General features: G+C 41.0%; 1 protein-coding gene and 1 pseudogene across 1 annotated transcript in view; one reads left to right on the forward strand and one right to left on the reverse strand.

The window, feature by feature from the left end:
* The window catches only part of gabrg3 (gamma-aminobutyric acid type A receptor subunit gamma3), a 595,554-nt gene that overhangs the window by 203,252 nt on the left and 376,294 nt on the right, over window positions 1-16,008 (forward strand). The window lies entirely within an intron of this gene.
* On the reverse strand, window positions 2,715-4,811 carry LOC122551022 (mitogen-activated protein kinase 6 pseudogene; annotated as a pseudogene).

A 16,008-nucleotide genomic window follows, 5' to 3' on the forward strand; every position in this document is an offset into this window, starting at 1 on the left:
TTTGAATCCCGCCAAAGCAGACAGTGAAGTTTGAATTCATTTAATAATCTGAAATTAAGAAACAAGTGATGACCATGAATCCATTGTCAATTGTTGGAAAACCCATCTGGATCATTGATGTCCTTCATGGGAAGGAAGCTGCCATCCTTACCTGGCCTGGCCTACATGTGAATCCAGACCTACAGCAATGTGGTTGACCCTTAACTGCCCTCTGGGAAATAAATGCTGCCTGGCCATCAACGCCCTCATTCATGAATGAAATTTTAAAAAAGCATCTCAACCATCCCTGTAACCCTACATTTCCCATGGCTAAGCCACCTCTCTCTGGACACTATGGGCAATCTACCCTAACCTGCAGATCTTTGGACTGTGGGAGAAAACCAGAGCAAACCCACCCAGACAGGCATCTGAGGGTGGAATCGAATCCAGGCCCTTGGCTTTGTGAGGCAGCAGTGCTAACTACTGAACCACTGTGCCACCCCTATAAAACAGGTATATTGTTTCGTGACTTGACACTTCCACCCTCATCTGGGCTGCTGGCCAGTCAAATGACCTAGAGCTCCCTGGACATGTTAGCAACATGTGGAGAGATGGTCACTGCTGGGATTTCATCCTATAACCAGTGAAGGTCATCACTAGTACTGCACATGGGATATTTTAAAGGGGCAGGCTGGTGGGGTGGATGAGAGAGCAAGGATTGTGTAGGAGGGCCAAGATGAATCAGACCTGGGTAAAGAGACTGGTATAATGTAAGGGTATTCCATGGGCCCTGTGAAGAAGGTACCACTTCCACTTTGCTTGCAGCCAGCCCAATCAGTGCCAACTATCAACTAGGACTGGCCACCACTCTCTGTGAGTAAAGTTGTGTGGGAGCAAGAATAGGTCCTGAAGTAGCCTTTCCTATCACACATTGAAATATAGAAGTGGCCCCCATTGCACATTGAAACTAATGTTACATCCCCTGCTTGCTTGCCAACCATTCCAGGGGCATAAAGCCCAGCCAACTGTGTGTTTATAGATGTTATTTATAACAACTTGAATTTGTTCTGAGTTGAATGTCTTTTGTGTGTTTTATTTTCTCCAAGAGATTTATAAAGCACTTTCTTATATAAGTTTTTAAACATTGTAATATTTGAAAAATATCAACTTTTCATTACTTATTTAATTAATCTGCCTCATTGTAAAATGATAAACTTTACCCCTTCCAAAATAATTGAACAGAGAGGTTATGGAGGCACAGTGAATGTCAATGTTTGTATTTTATTGTTTGTATTCTAGGGGCATTAACAGTTTAACATGGTTGTAATCAGTTCATCAATGTAAACCCATTTCAGATTTTAAGGCTGGTTAGGTGTCAGAAGGTTTGAGAAGGTTGGTACTTGTCCACCAGAAAGGCCTCACTCATAAAAACTATCATAATCAAATATAAGACCCAAACTTAACAGTGGCTAATGGCTTGAGATGAGTTTTAAGGTTGGCCAAATTTTGCCCCTCCTGTGACTTTCAATGCTTCCAATCTCTTTAAGGTTCAGTTGAATTACAGTTTTCCTGTCCTCCTTTATTAGTTTGTCCACTTGCTCTGCTTTGAGCTATAACTAACCACACCAATGAACTAACGGAGAAAGAAATCATGCGATTTTGTCCCAGTTTTCCCTTTTCTTCAAGCTATTCAGGTATGAAATACTCCAGAATTGGAAAAAGACGACAGTTGTAAGGTGACATCAGCACAGTCTGTAACAGCTGCTCTTACAATTGGATTGGATTCCTCTTTATTGGCAATTAAATGCTGAGAAATAAAAAGGCTATAAATTACTTTCACCTACTGAAAGTGAATAGTTTATAAAACCAAACTATTGCATTATTGCAGGGATCTCAGAAAGGCTTTCAACCTTTAAGGCAGCAAGATGGCATTATGATATGTGATGTTCCAGTATAAGAGATGTCTATTTTCAAATGGCAGTCAGCATGCCCGTTAATCAGTTGGCAAGCCCATCAACAGTCAACATAATGTAATTGTAATGTATGGAAGAATATAACCCACACTGTATATGTAAATCTGAGATGTCATATTAGTATACATAGTTATTTTTAAACTTCCAGATATTGGGCATAATACAAACCCAATTCGTTGTTTTATAAAACAAAGATTTGTAAATGCTGGAAATCTGAAACAAAAACAGAAACTGCAGAAAAGATTTAGCAAGACTGACAACATCTATGGAGAGAAAGCAGAGTTAACAGGGTTTGGGTTCAGTGGCACTTCAGAACTTCCAATTTAGCAACTTCAAGCACTTCAACCACAGCACAGGATGTCCCATAATGCTTCACAGTCAGTAATGTACTATGGAGGTGTATTCACTTTTGCACATGAAAAAATAATTTAAATAAATAAATGGTTTGACAATTCACTTTCATGGTATCTATCCCAGTTGTAAATATGGCTGTGACTTTCATCCATTAGCAAACTATCATCAACTTCGTCCTCAATGCTTCTAATGAAAGCATCATCAGGGATGCAAATGCACCTTAGCACATCCTGTGGTGGTGAAAACATTTGATATTGCCATGTTTGCTGTTGCTAAATTGGAAGTGTACTCATCCACACTCAGTTTAAATGGTAATTGTTGCCAAGTGACTGGTATTCTGTACTACATTGAAAACAACAGAGATCTCATGAAGAGGTGTAAAATCCTGAACTTTGAAGAACCTGTACCTCAGAATTTCAGTGGTGAACTGGCAGGATTGTCAAACTGGGGAATACCAATGGACTCAAATTTCTTGCTAATAGAATCTCACCAATTCTGCTCACCTCTTTCACGCACTCTTCATTAGTTCTTTCCCCCAGTTTCCTGTCACTTGCCAGCTCGAGATTCTGTGATTTCTACCTCATCTTTTTTTTGTTAAATAACTTGTCTAAAATAACTAGTGAATGTACTTTTTTCTAGCTGCTCATCCTTCCAGTTGTCCCAACAAACATCTTCATCTAGATGAATTAGAAAACTTTTCTCCTCACCATCATTTCCGTCAATTGCAAACTGGCGATCCCATGGATTTTGACTTTGATATTCCAGTGAGCCAAACTGGCCATCCCTTTCTTCTCCTCTTCTTGACTGACAGACTTGGAACTTGACATTGAACTTTTCAGGTTTAACTGGGATGCAGAACTGTTCAAGTCATTCAGCTTATCTATATCACAAGTCTCTGGCTGCAAGCTAAACTTGATGGTGCTTGCCATGAAAGAATCAAAGCCAAACTTCTGAATCTTCTCTTTGTCCTTCTCAACAATCTGTTGTGTTGCCTCTACCAAAACAACTGTGCTTTCACTAGTCCATTCTTTTCACACTTTGAATTGCCTTTTTTATCTGGCTTATCTCTGCTTTGCTCTTTCCTGTTAGATAGGTCTACAATAAGTTTGGGCTCATAGTAATGATTCACTTTACTGTCTCTCCACACCAAGTCATCTAAGTAGGAAGGTGACCCCATGTTATAAATACAGTTATAGCCACATTTTAGACCACAGTATTTGTTTTCATGATGATCTGAATGTGGCCAAGAATGTTCAGTGTTCAGTAGTTCAAGTCAAATGCAGGATCCTCCAAATACTTTTCACGTTCTCCCTCTAAATACTTGAGGGTCCACTTGTACCTCATCTTCTTCAGTCATGTCAGACATTGCTCGTGGATCTCGTTGAACATCATCTGCCTCAAAATTACTGTGCAAAGGCCAGTCATGGTCTGACAATTCGCTTTCATGGTATCTATCCCAGTTGTAAATATGGCTGTGACTTTCATCCATTAGCAAAATATCATCAACTTGGTCCTCAATGTGAAAGGGGTAGGCAGCTGTGGGTTCATCTGAAAGGAAGGAATAAATACTCATGTACCAAAGCCTCAGCTGCTGTCAGTCTATCCATTAGATTGACGGTCAAAATTCGTTCCAGAAAGTCCAGTGCTTTAGCACAGACACCGGGGAGTAATTGTGGCAATGGATTGTGGGGTTCTGTCATGTCATTTTGTGTATAAATTGGAATCACATCCAGTAACTCCTGAAGGTCTTCTTCATGGATTACAGGGATGCAATTAGGAATCAACTGCATTTGCTCCAACTCATGAGCACATGCAAAAAGTGTTTTCCCAGTCAGCATTTCAGCAAATATACAGCCAGCGGCCCACATGTCTTTGGTGTAATTGTTGGGAGAGAGCAGGAGACGTGGAGATCTGTACCACTTAGTAACCAGTCCTTCAGACAGATAACCTTTGTGAGAGTAATGGGGATCCATGATGCATGCCAGACCAAAATCCCCTGTTTTAAGCACCAGATCCTCAGTGTTAATGAAAAGGTTAGCCCGTTTTAAGATCTCTGTGCAGAACATTAGCTGAATGGATGTATTTTAGCCCACGAAGCAGCTGGTATATGAAGAGCCTAGCATGTTCTTCTGAGAATGGACCTTGTTCCAACAGCTTTGCTAGATCGGTCTCCATATACCCCTGAACAAGGTATACTGCACTCAGTTCTGTGATCGCACCCGCATCATCAGACAGCAGTATCCCACTTGGACCCAAAATCTCAAATATCTTCACTATGTTATCATTGTCAAGTTGTCGGATGATTTTGATCTCTCGCAAGGTATGTTTGACACTCTGTGGATCACTCAGGGCAACTTTCTTGACAGCCACTCACTTGTCACAGTCATTGCCCACAGTAGAGAAAACCAGGCCATTGCCACCATACCCAAGTGGCTTCACGTCCCTAGACCGAGCACCCAAATCAAAATCATGAATGTTCATTAAACTTCCAAACTTTTCTGCCATGTTGATAATCCTCAAGCTTTCCTCTTCTATCTATGTCAAAACTAAACTAGTGAAAAATCAGCTTCCACAACGGAGAGCAAGCCAACTTTAACCTTTTCGCAACTTCAAGATATTTTCTCTTTAAAATGTGTGTGCTATCTATTCTAGCTGAACAAGTTCAGCACTGTTCCCAGTTGAATCCCTCTTTCAAGAATGAACAGCTTGAAGAATAGAAATTTCCGTCTGACCTAGGTTAGTAAATGTTAGACTAATTCAAACAAGGGCATCCCTGCAGACATTAAAAATTAAACAAAAGTTTGATTGCAATGGAATGAACTTCAACAGACAGATGCATCCAAACTACTGCTGTAAACAGGTTAACATTTAACAAGGTATGTGACAATACATATACGTGTTCTTAACCTCTCCTGACATCCTCCTCATAGTGCAGATACATTCAATGAAAGACTGATTCTGAGCAGCATCATTCTACAGTGCTGACTGGCACTTTTGTTTCTTTCCTTTTAATTATAGTCTGGACAGGTAATTAACTTGTGGCAGCTTTCTATCCCTAAAACATGGCTTCCGTTAATGATGAGTTGGTTCAAGCTCACTGCAGTCATAATCAAAGCAATCATCCATTTTATATTTGGACAACACGGCGTTCCAAAAACATGAGGAAAGCTTCAAATGCGATAACGCTACTCGCTCTCAGTCCCAGTCACTCCCCCGCCAGAGAAGGCTCAGCAACCGAGACCATCCAGCACGTGGCCTCCCAACAGGTGGCTCAATGGTTAGCACTGCTGCCTCACAGCACCAGGGACCCGGGTTCAATTCCTGCCTCGGGTGACTGTCTGTGTGGAGTTTGCACATTCTCCCCGTGTCTGTGTGGGTTTCCTCCGGGCGTTCCGATTTCTTCCCACTATCCAAAGATGTGCAGGTTGGGTGAATTGACCATGCTAAATTGCCTCATAGTGTTTAGGGATGTATATTTTAGGTGCATTAGTAAAGGGTAAATATCGGGTAGGGGAAATGAGTCAGGGCAGGTTACTCTTCAGAGGGTCGGTCTGGACTTGTTGTGCCAAAGGGCCTGCTTCCACATAGTGAGGATTCTATGGAATTTCCACTTTCTAAAAAGGATGGCATTGGTGTTAAACATTCTCAGCTATATTTTAAAGCATTATCATGTGGGACACCATTGCCAGTATATCACATTTCATTGAAGTATGGTGATTCACACACTGAAGACTTGACATTCACTTAGTGAGTGCTAAGTAACAAAAGATGTGTTGCAAGAACTATGCTCTGTATGTAGTACACATTATCTCATTGATATGATTGTTGGTAGTGAAGAGGGATTAAGCTACAGACACGAGTGTAGATTTTGAACCATTGAAGTTCATTGTATGAATTCACACTTACCTCAAGCTATGAATACTAACAGATTCTGGTGTGCGGTTTGGGATTTATTCACTGATAACATAAAGTGCAGTTACTTCCAAATCATTTGGCCAATAAAATTCAAACAGCACAAACAAGTTAAAAGCATAAATATGACTCTCTCACCTAGTTTTCCGGGGCTGTGACTTGGGTATAGAATATTATGCAGAGTTGAGACTAGGATAAGATCAGCCATGATCATGTTAAATGGCAGAGCGGGCTCGAAGGACTGAGTTGTCTGCTCATATTTCCTCATTCCTATGATGCATGGGCTGTATCATGAATATCCCTGAGTTAATTAAATATTTCAATCCAAATAAATATTCGAGTAAAGCTCATGTCAATATTTGCAATAGTGTGCTGAACAATATTGTCATTTTGAAGGGACAGCCATTGCCACCAGCTGCACAGCAACCAGCTGAGGCGGGTGAAGACAAAGGGAGGAAGCAAGCGCTGCCCCCTTTCTGCCAGATCGAGATGCTGTGTGTCGAAAAGGCAACTTGAAAATGAAGGTGCTTCGTGCATCTGCCGTCCTTATTCTTGTCGTTGGTGGGGATTGTGAACTTGAAAGCTGCTGTTGAAGCAGTCTTGGTGAATTGCTCTAAGATCATCTGTAGGTGGTACACACTGCTCCTGCTGTCTGTTGGTGCTGAAGGGAGTGGGATGCAAATCAAGTGGGCTGCTTTGTTCTGGATGGTGTCAAACGTCTTGAGGATCTTTGAAACTGCACTCATATGGATAAAAAGAGAGTATTCCAATGCATTCCTGGCTTATGCCTTATGGATGACATATAGGAATTGAGGAATCTGTCACAGAATTCTCAGCACTGACCTACTCTTGTAGCCACAGTGTTTAGGTAGTGGTCCAGTTCAATTTCTAATTGATGGAAATCATCAGAATGTTGTTAGTGGAGATTCAGTAATGGTAAAGCCATTAAATATCAAGGAGTGATGATTAGATTCCTTCTTGTTGGTTTGGTCATTCCCTGGCATTTGTGTGCCTAGAATTGTTAGTTGCTATTCATCAGCTGAAGCATGTATGTTATCCAAGCGTTGCGATGTCTGGACTTAGACTGCTTCAGTATCTGAGGAAGCATGGTTGATGAGGAATATTATCCAATCATGAATGCACATTCCCAGTTTTGTGTTGATGATGGAGAGATGGTCATCGATGAAGCAACTGCCTGCTAGGATACTATACTGAAGACCTGCTACAGAGATATCCTGGTGGCTGAGATGATTGAACTCCAACAACTGCACCGATCTATCTATGTGTTAGGTGTGACTCCAACCAGCAGAGAGGATTTGGCTTGACTCCCATTGACTCCAGTTTTTCTAAGGCTTCTTGAAGAAACACATGCTTAAATTCTGCCAATTGATAACAAGGTCAGTCACTGTCATAGCAACTCTATCATTCAACCCTTTTGTCCATGTTTGGACCAAGGCTGTAATGTGGACAGGAGCTGAATGGCCCTGGTGGAACACAAGCTGAGCATCAGTGAGCTGGTTAATCATTTGCCAGCATTGCTTGATAGCACAGTCAATGATTCCTTCCATCACTTTGCTGATGTTTAAGGGTAGATTCATAAGGTAGCAATTGGTCGAGTTGGATTTGTCCTGCGTTTTGTGCAAAGGACATATCAGGGCAAATTTCCACATTGTCAGGCACATAGGAACAGGAGTAAGCCCTTGAGCCTGTTCCAATATTCAATGAGATCATGGCCAATCCATGCCCAAACTCCATATCCCTTTGGCCCATATCCCTTAATAGCTTTGTTTAATAAATAGTTTAGTTATCCATCTCACATTAAAATTAGTAACTGACTTGCATACGCTGTCATTTGTGGAAGAGAGTTTCAAACATATTCCACCCATTGTGTGTAGATCTGTTTTCTAGCATCTCTCCTGAATGGTCTGGACCTAATTCCCACATTATGTCCTGTAGTTCTAGATAACTAAACCATTGGAAATGGTTTATCTTGGTCTACCTTCTTTTTTCCTGTTAATACCTTGAAGATTTTGATTTGATCACCCCTCACCTTTTAAATTGTACTGAAAACAGACCTAACTTGTATAACCCGTCCTCATCACTTAACCCCTGAAGTCGCCCGAAGTCCATGTATCATTCTTGTAAACCTATATTGTACTCCCTCAACTCTGTGGGCTTCCATCTTAATTAATAGTCTCGTATGTGGGACTTTCATCAAACACCTTTTGGAATTCCATGTAAACATCATCCATATACATTACCCTGACCACTAACTTAGATACCATTTCAAATATTCAATACAGTTTGTCAGGCATTACCTACCGGTCATAAATCTATGCTGAGTCTCCCTGATGAACTGAAAATTGGCAAAGTGTTCAGATACCCCATCCTTGATTGTTGGACTCCAATAATTTCCCCATCACAGTTATTAGGTTAACTGGTCTGTAATTCCCTGGTTTTCCTCCTTTGCCTTTCTTAAAAAGCAGAATGACCTGCAATTTCCCAATCTAGAGAGATGACTCCTGTATCTAGGGAACTCTGAAAGGTTATAGTTAGGTGTCTACAATATGCTCCTACTTGTTTAAAACCCTCGGTTAGAAACTGTCAGGTTCTGGGGTATTGTCACTTTTTAATTCGATTAATTTCTGTAATTCCCTGGTTTTCCTCCTTTGCCTTTCTTAAAAAGCAGAATGACCTGCAATTTCCCAATCTAGAGAGATGACTCCTGTATCTAGGGAACTCTGAAAGGTTATAGTTAGGTGTCTACAATATGCTCCTACTTGTTTAAAACCCTCGGTTAGAAACTGTCAGGTTCTGGGGTATTGTCACTTTTTAATTCGATTAATTTCTTCAATTCCATTGTTTTAGTCATGTTAATTTTATTCAGACCCTGTTCTCAATCCACTATTAATTTTTTTGGGACTCCTGGCAAGCTTTCCTCCTTTTCTCCTGCAATACCAAGGTAAAGTGATTACTCAACATGTCTCCCAATTCCTCATCGTCATTGACAATATTACCACTTTCAGTGTTTAGTCAGCCAACATTGTTTCTGCCCATCCACTTTCCCCTTTTGTGTCTACACTGTAAAATTTCTTGTAATTGGTTTCGATGTCCCTAGCAAGTTTCCTTTCACAGTCTCTTTTAGTAACTCTTGTCAGCTGCTTTGTGACCCTTTGCTGGTCTTTGTATCTTGCCTATTCAGCAAGATCTGTGCTTTTTTATAAGCCCTTTCTGTAAGTTTTACGCCGTTCCTTAACTCTAATTATCCAAGCTTTTTGTCTGTGAAGTAGAGTTTTTATGACCCAGTTATAAACTGGATTTGTATTGGGTTAAATGTTTCTTGAAACATTCTCCACTGTTCTTTAGTTGTTTTACCCACTAGCAGCTTTTCCCAGTTTATTGTAGATAATGTCTGTTGCATCTCATTAAAGTTGGCCTGATCTAAATCTAAAGCTCTCATAACTGATTCATTGTATTTTTGCTTTTAAATGGTACCTTGAACTCGATCATGTTATAATCACCATTTGATAAATGTTTATGCACAATTAGGTTTATAATTAAGTTTTTACTCTTTACTAAATCCAATATTGCTTGTCCCCTAGTTGCATCCAGGACATACTGCTGTAGCAAACTATCCTGGGCACACTCCAGAAATTCACTACCTTTGGAGAGATCCTTGTCTGCCATCCCCAAACTGTGTTAAAGTTATAATCGCCCATTAATACAACTCTGACATTTTTGCAAAGTTGCATAATTTCTGCACTCATACAATCAAGCACTTCTGAGCTGCTCCTGAAAGTCTGTATACTACAGCAATTTCACTGTTCCTCAGTCTCCACTGAATGCTTTCCTCTCATTATATCCTCCCTCCCCATTGAAGTTTTACATTAGTAAGGCTACTTCACCTTCTCTGTCATTTTGCCTGTATGTCCTTATAACCTGGAATGCTAAGTTCCTAGTCCTGGCCATCCCACAGTTTTGTCTCAGTAATGGTTACTATATCATAATCTCCAATTTGAAGTTGTACCTGCAACTCATTTAATTTATTCCTTATGCTCTGTGCACTTATATGTAGAGCTCATTTTGGGGGCATACACAGCAACCTATCCCTCAGCACTAATGCTTTAATCACCTGCTTGTTACTTCTCTCTTCTAGTTAATCAATCTGCATCTTGTAGATTTTCCATGACCTGCCATACATGAAGCAGGCTACAGACTGTTTCTTCACTCTATGTCATGTTACTTGATTTTGAAACTACATTGACTTCACCCAAGATTTCCAAAATCACTCATTTATTAGTTTGACATCCATGTGACAACTCTATTTAGCCTTTCTGCTGAGAGATTGGCTCTGGGTCAGTTCAGGTGGAGCTCTTCCTAATGGTACACTTTCTTCCTGTGCCAATACTGATGCCAGTGCCCCACAAAATGGAACCCAGCCTTGGTTACTCTTGAGGAGTTGATAGTGAGCTGCCACCTTGGTATGTGGGAATATCCACAGACCGATGAGGAAGGGAATTCTATGATTTAGACCCAGCAACAGTGAAGGATTGATGAGAGAGTTCTAAGTCAGAGTGATGTATGGCTTGAAAGGAACTTGCATGTGTTGGTGCTCCCATGTAAGTGCTGGCTTATCTTATGCCAAAAGACGTGCAAGTGTTTAGAGATGTATAGGCAAAGTGGATTATTCATGGCAAATATGGGAGTACAGTGGGAGCTGGGTCTAGATGGGATGCTCTTTGGAGGGTCAGTGTGGGCTCAATGGGCTGAATGGTCTCCATCTACATTTGTAGAGGTTCTATGGTTATCTTCTAGGTGGTAATGATCAAAGGTTTGGAAGGTATTCTTGCAGGAGTTGCAGATGGACATTGCTAGGTACTTGTGTAACACAAATGTTACTCGCCAGTTGTCAATCTAAGCCTGATGTCCGGGTCTTGCTGCATATGAACATGGATAGCTTCATTATCTTAGGTGATGTGAATGGTGCTAAACATTGTACAATCATCAGCAAACAAACATTTCCACATCTGGGTTTACGATAGAAGGAAGATTATTGATGAAGCAGTTGAAGATAGTTGAACCAAGGACAATCCAGATCCAAGGTCACCCCTGAAGAGCTATTGCAGTGACCTACTGAGGCTGCAATGATTGATTGATTTCCAACAACTACTATCATATTCCTTTGTACTTGATATGACTCTAACCAGCAAAGAGATTTCCTCCTGTTTGTTGGTTGGGGCTTTGTAAGGAACAATTCATGAGTATGGAACTCCGAGACAAGATCAGCTAACCACAGAAAAAAACATGATATAGTGACAGCCATCAACTGAGCTTGTTATTCAATACGTTTCCTTTTTCTCACGTTGGAAATAATAGTAATGAGATGAGCCAAAAGATGATGGTTGTCAAAGATAATTATTTCCTTTTCCCTTGTCTGCATGAGTTTTCTTTGCATGCACTTTGGAAAGACCAATCAGGACTTATACACTCAATGGTAAGGTCCTGGGGAGTGTAGCTGAACAAAGAGATACTGGAGTGCAGGTTCATAGCTCCTTGAAAGTGGAGTCGCAGGTAGATAGGATAGTGAAGGCGGCGTTTGGTATGCGTTCCTTTATTGACCAGTGCATTGAATATAGGAGCTGAGAGGTCTTGTTTTGGCTGTACAGGATATTGGTAGGCTAATTTTGGAAAACTATATGCAAGTCTTGTCTCCCTGCTATAGGAAGGATGTTGTGTAACATGAAAGGATTCAGAAAAGATTTACAAGGATGTTGCCTGGACTGGAGGGTTTGAGCTATAGGGAGAAGCTGAATAGACTGGGGCTATTTTCCCTGGAACATCGGAGGCTGAGAAGTGACCTTATAGAGGTTTATAAATTCTTGAGGGCATGGATAGGATAAATAGACAAAGTCTTAAACTAGAGGACATAGGTTTAAGGTGAGAGGGAAAAGATTTAAAAGTGACCTAAGAGGCAACTTTTTCACACAGACGGTGGTTCATATATGGTATGAGCTGCCAGAGGAAGTGGTGGAGGCTGGTACAATTACAACATTTAAAAGGCATCTAGATGGGTATATGAATAGGAATGGTTTGGAGGGATATGGGCCAAGTGCTGGCAAATGGGACAAGATTTATCTAGGAGTTGAACCGAAGGACGAGTTGAACCGAAGGATCTGTTTCCATGCTGTACATCTCTATGACTCTATGTGTACAATGCTGAAAGACCAATTTAAAAAAAAAGCCACAAGTTGAAGAAACCTTATTAAACAGCCTGTTAATGTCTCGCTATCGTCCCAAGTTATTCTGTGCCTACCCTGACCTGAACCCATTTATATTTCTGAAGTTGAGTCACTAAATTGGTGAAAGCCTTTTGCATGTCATCGAGGATGAAAATTCAGCCACAGTGGCTGGTGTCAGGGCTTCAGGTCCTCCTGCCTTTGTGGCTGACCTCCTCGTGACAACAGGGCCTAGCTGTGATATTTCAGATTGAGGGAAATATATAATCCGTGGGTAGCAGGTGGAGTTGAGGTGCAGATGGACCATGATCTAATTGAATGAGGTCATCTCAAAGGGCTGAATGGCCTAATCATGACACCTACAGTCCTGTCCATTTCTAAAAGGCACGTGGCCAAATTGGCAGCTGCCAACCCCTGCAGAGCAAAAGGTGGGCAACGAGATACAATCAAGCCACGTTACCTTTTAAGTAGCAACTAAACAATACATATCATCCCAAACCATTGGGAAACTCCAGGAATTCCCAAAGGAGACGAAAGCAATGGGGATTTAGAATCACAGCATTCTCCTCTAGTCCTCAGCTTTGAAACTGAGTGGGGACTATTCCCTATGTGAATACCAGCTCTTGCATTTAAAATAGTTCAAATATTCCTTCTGAAACACTGAATGCAGATGTTGTCATATTTTTAGTAAGGGCTGATAGGAGCATTGGAACAGGAAAAGGTCATTCAGCCCCTCAAGCCTGTTCTACCATTCAATGAGAAAGGTTAAACACACGTACTGACAGGTTGAAGAACAGCATCTTCCCCGCTGTTATTAGACTTCTGAATGGGCTTCTCAAATTTCAAATCTAATGTAGGTCTTGATATTTGTGCACCTTCTTTGCAGTCGTAACCTTGTATCCCTCGCTTTGTCCAAATTGAAGGAAGGCTAATTTTAATGGTATTAGACAAGAACTTTCAAAAGCTGATTGGGTGTAGATGTTCGCGGGTAAAGGGACGGGCTGGAAAAGAGGAAGCCTTCAAAAATGAGATAACAAGAGTACAGAGACAGTATAGTCTTGCTAGGGTGAAAGGAAAGGTTGGCAGGTGGAGGGAATGCTGGTTGACTAAAGAAGTTGAGGTTTTGGTTAAGGAAAAGAAGGAAGCATATATCAGATATAGACAGGAGAAATCGTGTGAATCCTTAGAAGAGTAGAAAGGCAATGGGAGTAATCTTAAGTGGAAAATCAGGAGGGCAAAAAGGGGACATGAGATAGCTTTAGTAAATAGGGTTAAGGAGAATCCAAAGGGTTTTTATAAATTCATTAAGGACAAAAGGGTAAGTAGAGAGAGAATAGAGCCCCTCAAAGATCAGTCAGGCAGGGAGCTGCAGGAGATGGGGAGATACTAAGCGAGTACTTTGCATCAGTGTTTACTATGGAGAAGGACATGGAAGATATAGAATGTTGGGAAATAGATGGTGACATCTTGAAAAATGTCCGTATTACAGAGGAGGAAGTGCTGGATGTATTAAAATGCATAAATGTGGATAAATCCCCAGGTCCTGATCACATGTAACCTCGAACTCTGTGGGAAGCTAGGGAAGTGATTGCTGGGCCACTTCCTGAGATATTTGTATCATTGATAGTCACAGGTGAGGTGCCGGAAGAGTGGAGGTTGGCTAACGTGGTGCCACTATTTAAGAAAGGTGGTAAGGAAAAACCAGGGAATTATCAACTGGAGAGCCTGACATCGGTGGTGGGCACGTTGTTGGAGAAAATCCTGAGAGATAGGATTTACATGTATTTGGAAAGACAAGGACTGGTTGGGGATAGTCAACATGACTTTGTGTGTGGAAAATCATGTCTCATGAACTTGATTGAGTTTTTTGAAGAAGGAACAAAGGATTGATGAGGGCAGAGCAGTGGACATGATCTATATGGACTTCAGTAAGGTGTTCGACAAAGTTTCTCATGGGAGACTGGTTAGCAAAGTTAGATCTCATGGAATACAGAGGAGAACAAACCGTTTGGACGCAGAACTAGTTTGAAGGTAGAAGACAGAGGGTGGTGGTGGAAGGTTGCTTTTCAGCCTGGAAGCCTCTGACCAGTGGAGTGCCACAAGGATCGGTGCTAGGTGCACCACTTTTTATCATTTATATAAGTGATTTGGATGTGAGCATAAGAGATATAGTTAATAAGTTTGCAGGTTACACCAAAATTGGAGGTGTAGTTAACAACGACGAGGTTACAACAGAATCTTGATTAGATGGGCCATTGGGCTGAGGAGAGGCAGATGGAATTTAATTTAGATAAAGGTGAGGTGCTGCATTTTGGAAAAGCAAAGCTTAGCAGGACTTATACACTTAATGGTCAGGTCCTAGGGAACGTTATTGAACAAGGAGATCTTGGAGTGCAGGTGCATAGCTCCTTGAAAGTAGAGTCAGAGGTAGTGAAGAAGGCAATTAGTATGCTTTCCTTTATTGGTCAAGGTATTGAGTAAAGGAGTTCACGTTGCAGCTGTACAGGACATTGGTTAGGCCACTTTTGGAATATTGCGTGCAATTCTGGTCTCCTTCCTATTGGAATGATGTGAAACCTGAAAGGATTCAGAAAAGATGAACAAGGATGTTGCCAGGGTTGGAAGATTTGAGGAAAAGGGAGAGGCTGAACAGGCTGGTGCTGTTTTCCCTGGGGCGTCGGAGGCTGAGGAGTGACCTTATAGAGCTTCATAAAATCATGAGGGACAGGGATAGGATAAACAGACAAGGTCTGTTCCCTGGGATGGGGGAGTCCAGAACTAGAGGGCGTAAGTTCAGGGTGAGAGGGGAAAGATATAAAAGGAACCTAAGGGGCAACTTTTTCATGCAAAGGGTGGTGCATGTATGGAATGAGCTGCCATAGGAAGTGGTGGAGGCTGGGACAATTACTGCATTTAAAAGGCATCTTGGTAGGTATATGAATAGGAAGGGTTGAGAGCGATATGGGCCGGGTGCTGGCAAATGGGACTAGATTAGGTTACAATAACTGGTCAGCATGGACAAATTGGATCAAAGGGTTTATTTCCATGCTGAACATCTTTCTGACTCTATGACTCTATGTGACATTAATAAATAAAATAAAATTAGTTGAAAGATTATGGCTGATCTTTGGCCTAACTCCATATGCTTGCCTTGTCAGAGAAAGATCTTAAAAATATTTAGATAATTTCCAAAATCAGGCAATAGTTTCCCTTGCACTGAAGTTATCACAAGATTGATTCTTCAGTGACATTTGTTGACTGTTACCTCAAAATAAAAACACTTCTGAGATCTTTTAAAAATCCCAACAGACTGTTTTATTCTTGAATACAAAGATTTTATTTACTTGTCTCTTTCTTTTTCAAGGCAGTAAACACTCTGTAGGGGCTGTTACATATTTATATGGCTATCGAAATGATTGCTTATGAGGGCTGTTCATTTTATCTCTTCATTACTCCATGCAATGCCAACAGGAACTTTGGTTATCAAACTGCTATCATAATAAAAATCAGCCCAACCAGCATAGATTGAATCATAGAACCTCTACAATGTGGAA

Source organism: Chiloscyllium plagiosum, unplaced genomic scaffold (genome assembly GCF_037043375.1).
Source record: "Chiloscyllium plagiosum isolate Xiang-an unplaced genomic scaffold, Cpla_swu_hap1 HiC_scaffold_6, whole genome shotgun sequence".
Classification (NCBI taxonomy): Eukaryota; Metazoa; Chordata; class Chondrichthyes; order Orectolobiformes; family Hemiscylliidae; genus Chiloscyllium; species Chiloscyllium plagiosum.